Raw genomic sequence first — 7,488 nt, forward strand, 5'->3', positions numbered from 1 at the left:
ATTGCAGACTACATTTAGTTCATTATATATATCATTACCACCAATACTCTCAAATTTATAATGAATATAGGCTCTAATATCTTCAATGTGTAAGATATTAGTCAAAACTTGAGAAAATATGCCTAAAGGGTCATCTTCCAATGATACGTAGGGATGTTTCTTGAACTTATACCTAAATTTTTTATAACTATGGACTCTTTTACTTCACACTTGAAAACACTTCAATTCTCCTTTAATTTGATGTCAATTCACTCTTAAATTCTCCTCAACTCTTCTCATAATTGAATAGTACATACAATCTTGTTTGCATGCCTTTAATCTTTTGAAATCAAACTCTGCATTGATTGTGCAACTAGTCAATCCATAAAAAGATGTTCTCTTTTAACTAGTAAATCTTTTTTTGTTTGTATGCCTTCATGCAATTCTAAAATGATAGACACTATTAACTAGAGCTTCTACGTGGTATGTTCTTACTTTTGCCAACTTTTCCACTTTTAACTCAATCTCTATCTTTTGTTCCATCTTTCTAGTACTCTATCTTCAATATAAAACTTCTTAATTCAAGTAGGATGAATCACATAGAATGGCTAACTTCAATATTTCATCAGGTACATCAAAATAATGTTCTTAGTATACCACATGTGAGCTTGATGGGTCCTTCACAAATACTTCCTTGAATTCTTCAACATGTTCTTTAAGGGCATCTTTCTAACTACTATTGTTACTATCATTCCTTCTGTTGTTTCAATTATTGTTCCTTCTAGATTTTAGGTTCTTTTTTATGTTCTTCATATCCATTCTACAAAAAATTTGAATCTGACCAAAAAATTTTCATAACTAACATATAGGTGTACTCCTTCTTTGATTAGGTCTATTCTGATTAATTGGTGCTCTACAATTTCTAGAAATGTGTCCAAAGTTGATACACTTGTATCACACAATTGTACTCCTTGATCCATTAGCTCTTTCTCCTTCATTAGATCATCTTTTGGATCTCCTTCTTTCATTTTCTATAGGGTTAGTATCCCTAAACATTCTACTATTTCTATTATTAATTTTGAATGAAATATCAAGCCTAGTCTTAGGATAGGAAGGTCTATGATAATATAGTTGCTCATCAATTTTCTCACTACTAGAATATAGCTTCTCTAACTATTTTTTAGCATTGTTAAATTCACATTTCACAATAATATTATAATTCTCAAGTTCTACATGCTCTATTTTGACAAAATCGTGTTCAAATGTCACTTTTGTAAGATGGGATCTTACATTTGCATCCTCAAATTTTAGATTTGATCCAATATTGCTATCATCTTTCTTCAGACTTAGCTTAAAGTCAAAAATCTTCAACTCATCTTTCAAAATATCATTTTATTTCTTTAAGGTTGCTACCTCGTCACCATATTTTGTCTATTCTATAGGTTCTTTTCTAGATTTGAGATGATTAATCTTACCTTTCAATTTTCCAATGTAATCTTTTGGATATTTATACCTTTCTTTCAGGTTGTCTCTATCTTCAGTAAGAAGATCAATTTTCTCAAGGGATTCTTCAAGATTCCTCTTTAACTATTCCATATTCATAGGCATATTGCCCAAGTTCTTAAACCTCTTTACAATAACTGGGCTTTGATACCAATTGTTAAAAATAGTTAATATTGAGAGGGGGTTGGGGGTGTGAATCAATATTCTACAAACTTTTACCCACAACTAAATATTGTTAATTACTTTATAACATGCATATGAAAGTAAACTAAAAATGTTGAGCAATAATAATAACCATACACGAAGAGAACTCATAAAACCGTGTTTTTTTTAACTAGGGAAACAGTGACCAAGGGAAATCCTAATGGGGATGGTACCCGCAAAATGATCCACTAAACAAAAGTATCATTTTAAGGATGTTGACCTTGTTATGAGTCCATGAAATACATATAGTGTCTTGGTCCTTGTTAAGAGGACTAAGCCCTATTAAAATCCTCAACCCTATTAGGAGTTGGTATTACAATTACAAAATATATGCAAGATGAGTCCACTTCCCAAACATGCAATTATATAATATAGATCCTTTATACAAAAAATAGAAGGATACAAAAACCTCTTACTATTGTTTGTTCTACTTCACAATCTTCTAATCATACATCATATTTTACATCATATAATTCAAATAGCACTTTGAATATCATATATCACTTACTAATTACTTCACATAATGCATTCACTCTTATATACATTTGCAGTTTACAAAACTTGCCCAGTCGGCCTTCATGCTTTCACATGCTTGGGAAAACATAAAACTAATTCATGCTAACTTAGGGATAATGTATAGGATGTCATGCCTAATTGATTCAATATTTATTTCATGAGCAAAATAATTCTTTGACTTGTAATCCTTAATTTTCTTTCATGCTATGTTCTTTCATGTACACTGCCTATCTAGTCAATCAATCATAACTATTGTTGTATTGTCTGTATTATAACACACACTTAGCCACATCATCATAAAACTTCATACTAACTATCCTTAACTATGCACATGCCAAATATTAATCTATCAATTGTACATAGCAAAATTGTTCCTTCTCTATTGGATAATTATCTAACACTTAGATAAATCCTAAGTATAACTGCCTTGACTTGCTTTTCATGATTTTCTCTATTCATATTGACATCACGTTTCCATAAATGAAAACATAATATTATTACCTTATCCAAATTCCCAACAAAAAAATTATCTAGACCTTATCACTCTCCTATCCTTTCCAAAGAGTGGCCTACTCCATAAGGCTTACAAATATCACTATTCAATGTTACCATATAGGACTTCATAGACTTGTTAAGTCCACTTGGTTGAGAGATTTTTCTTCTAAAATTGTTCAGATTTGTTTCTTGTTCAGATTTTTTTTCTTGTTCTCTTTTTAATCTCTTTCTTTTGGGTGATTCACTTCTTTACTTTCTCACTTTGCACTTAAATCTACTCTTATCTTCCTTTTGCTCTTCTCAATTCTCCTCGGTTATTTTATCTTCAAAAAATTTGCACTTTCATCTTATTTCTCCAAAAATTCCACCAATAATCATCAACTTAATTATCAACCAAAGATGGTCTCAAACATCTCCTTAATAGGAGTCTCTCTACTTCGAAATTATTTAAGTTTTTTGGCTTAACCACAATCATTGATCTAAGATTTATACCAAATACAATGAATCTAGACACTCAATAAATACAACTTTCATTGAACATTTTTCTCATCCTTATCCTTCTTTAATCTCCATTATCATACCTTCATTATTTTTTTCCAAATAGAGATATTGTTAAAAACTTTGAATTTACCCTTTGAACTTCTCAAACATTCTTTATTCCTATTATAAGTTAGCCTTAGATTCCATCTTTATAAAATTGTTCTTCTAGTTGGTACTCAGTGAATATAATATTTCACTCAATTAATACATTACTCGGTTGATACTAAACATTCTCATTTAACACTAATCTTTAACTTAGTTTGCCAACTACTCGCTGAAAATTGTAATCAATCAATGGACACTATCTTCTTTTTTCACCTTGTCACTTAGTGTAACTTGTATAGCTTATTACATTTTAAGACTATGTGATTGTAAAATAACAATACAAACATTACAATATCACTATCCAGCTCATTCAAGTACTTATTCAATACCATGGTTATCAACTCTATCATCAAAAAACTTTCTTTAAATCCTCTTGATCAACCAAATCGTCTTCATCGATCAAATGATATGACAGTCTATTGAATTAGCATTATGTCTAATCAACTAAGACTTGACATCAATGACAATATAATAAATGATATGACTCTTTGATGTAAGTAATGGGTGTAATCCAATAGGATATCCTAATAGCCCTCCTTAGGACCTACTCAAGACTAAAGTAGTGGTGATTGGTTTCTTTCACACACCAACTTCACCTCACAATACAATTTGTATCTTCCAAGTAGCCTCAAGTCTATCAAATGGAAAATAAACCTCAACACACCCCACTCCCTTGTACCCTCTATTATTTTAGACTCCAAGATACTTGATCATACTCTTTTCCACCTTTTCACCAAGTTTCTTAACCCTTTGATAGGTTTTGGGCTTCTTTCTAAGCCAAACTTGTAAGTTGCTCTAGGAGGCCTAATATGGGCTCTTTCCTAGTAGCCCTGCCCATCCAAAATAAGCACAAAACTCCAAGAACTTCCAAATAACCCTCAAAAATAATTATATAATCTCACATAGAATAAGAAGACCTAACTAATCCCACAAGATGGGTTTTTTGTCAACTCTCCTGACCCCTTAACCCTCAAGCCCTAGTTTAAAGCTTATTAGACTTAAAATCACTATTTGGGTTTCTAAACCTCCAAACCTAAAACCCACATCAAAATTTCTTCTCCCATCATCATGGAAATCCTTCCACCTTATTATCCACCAAATCTCAAGTACCCATGATTTTACACCCTCAACCAATTCAATTAGTGGGAATGATGCCCACAAGAGGATGTACTAATATAAATATTCCTTGTTAGAGGATGGACCCTATTAGGAGTCTATTACAACATTTAGTACATAAAGTCCCTATTAAGAGACTTTGAAACCCTATTAGGAAATTCTAACCCTATTAGGAGTTGTGTCAACCCTTTTAGGAGTTGTAGTACAATGTATGCAAGATGAGCCCACTACCCAAACATGCAATTTCAACTACAAAAAGAGCTCACTACTCAAACATGTAATTTACGGTTATGTTCTTCTTTCCTTTGTTCTTTCAACCAAACCAATCACTATCAAACCTTGTATACCAATTCATAAACCTCAGATCACTCAGCAAAAACCTTGACAATGAAGTTTCCTTCACGTCCACACTGCTCTGCTCAACTTTTCATTCTGCTCTTACTGCTACTTATCATCAATCATAAAACCATATAATTCATACCATGATAAATGAAAATATCCTTCCTTTATACTACATCCTCAAAAAAATTACTTGAGTCAGTTGTTAGACCTCAATTAATTATTGTAGGACCACATTAAGAACACGTTATACTTAGTGATAACATTAATCTTCCACCTTGTAACTTGAATATCTTTTTTTTACATGCAATATTATGATGAGAAAACTTAGCCACATCATCATCAACATGTATTCTTCATGTCCTCAGCCTCGATTCTCAAAATATCAACTCTTCTAAGAGATATAACAAGTTTACAAGAACATGCCTCTATAAACTCTATCTCAGAACAGACATCACCAAAACTTACATAACTTCTTCTAGACTTATCATTTCTACTTCTAATGTTAATTGCATATATCATATACTAAAAATTATTTCTCATAATCTTGAATAGTTAGAATGCTCAACTAATCATTCATACCAACTTGATCTTTCTACTATTCTTCTATCAGATACCGCAGAAAACTGCTATATTGACATCAATGACAAATTCGGTCATGAATGTAACATATCATCATAGTAGTATATCTATAATACTCCCCCATAGGAATATCATGAGTTTTCATACTTCCAACACTCTAGTATTGTCATATGCCAAATGTAAGCTATTTCAAAATCTTTAGAAGTGGGTGTTATATTCATAAAGATGCAACAAGAAATTTTAATTCAAAAGGAGATGAAGGTATATTCCTAGGTTACTCTGCTAATATAAATACTTATAAATGTTTGAATAAATTGATTAACACAATTATTGAAAGTGAAAATATGAGATTTGATGAGTTTGAAGATAAGAATGAAGAGGAGAGAAAGAAGAGCCTAAGGATTACAACAAGTTTGTCTATGTACAAGATGATGCACCTGATACTACACATGTACACCTTGACTAATTCATTGCAATGGTACACCAAGAAATAGCAAATAGAAACAACAAATATTTTTTGAGAAACTATCTATATTACTTGAGCCATAGATAAAATGTCTTGAGAAGAATGTTGAGTGCCAACTAAGTGATGATAATGTTGGATAACACATAATTGAACTTGTCTTAGAAAAGTATGTGAGAAGGCACTATTCACAAGATAAAATTATTGGAGACAAGAGTTCTAGAGTCATTGCAAGAAGTAAGTTGAAGGATAATACTTGTTTGATTACTAAATTTGAGCCTCAAACTATGGGATATGCAATTGATAATGATGACTAGATCAATGCTATGAATGAGGAGATAGATCATATTGAAAAGAATAATACATAGACACTAGTATTGAGACCCAAAGACAAATTAGAACAAAATGAATATTCAATATTTCAAAGGAATAGAAGATTATGGATTATGGTATAAGAAAGAAGGTGATTTTGAGCTAAGAGTTTATAATGATGCTAATTGGGATCGAAATGTTGATGACACAAAAAGTACTAGTGGTGAGGATTTCTTTTAGGACAAATATTGATTACATGGTTGAGAAAAAAATAAAGTTGTGTTTCACATTTTATTGTTTAAATTGAGTATGTTTTTGTTTCTATTTATTGTTCAAATATTGTATGGATTAAGCAACTATCAGAAGGTATGCAAGATGAAACCACTGAACCTGTTACTATAATCCATTGTGATAATAAAAGTTTTATTAACATATCAAAGAATAATGTGATGCATGCAAAAACAAAGCACATATCTATCAAGTCCCACTTTTTGAGAAAACAAGTTCAAGAAAAGTAAGTTAAAAGTAAGTTAGATTGGAGTATGTGAAGTCTAAGGAGAAGATTGTTGATATATCCACAAAGAAATTCCCTAAGGATTCTTTTGATTATTTGAGAGGAAAGTTAGGGGTCCTTCCTCTATCCAATATTCCTTAAGAAAGGATATATGTTTGATAAATTCACAGATAATCACATTATATTTATGGAGTTGATGAAAGAGTTCAGTATTTGGGATCAAGTTCCTAGAGTTGTGAAATTTTTTGCAATGAAGAATGATGTATTTTGTACATGCAAGATACAAGGTATAATTACAAGGATTTATAAGTTTCTCGTTCAAGCTTATAGTTACATTTGGCATTGTCGTCAATGGGGGAGAATGTCAATAAAGGGAATGATTGCCTACATGGAACGATGAAGTATTGCATAATCAAAGGGAGGGAATAAAAAAAGGAGGATGGTGTCTATGAAACAAACAAAGGAAGATTTATTTCAAAGGGGAATATTTTTTAAGCATGTGAATGTATGAAGTTATGTTGAAAGAATGATGGAGTAAACCCAAAGGGGGAAAGATAGTCAAAAAGGACAATGACTTGATGACTTGAATAGACAAGTATATCCAAAGGGGAGCATATGTTGCAAAATGAGAAAAGTCAACCTGATGTAGAGATCGTGAAGTTGCATAGTACCTGAATGAAGATAGAGAAATAAAGATGTATTGGTATATGGCATATTGTTTCATAATGTCTAAATTTAATTTAATTTATGTGTGTGCTAACATCAATGCCAAATGTGGGATTATAAGCCCCAATTGATAATGTCGATAAATGTATATGAT

Source organism: Cupressus sempervirens, chromosome 2 (genome assembly GCF_028749045.1).
Source record: "Cupressus sempervirens isolate cs-2001-9-10 chromosome 2, ASM2874904v1, whole genome shotgun sequence".
Taxonomy (NCBI): domain Eukaryota; kingdom Viridiplantae; phylum Streptophyta; class Pinopsida; order Cupressales; family Cupressaceae; genus Cupressus; species Cupressus sempervirens.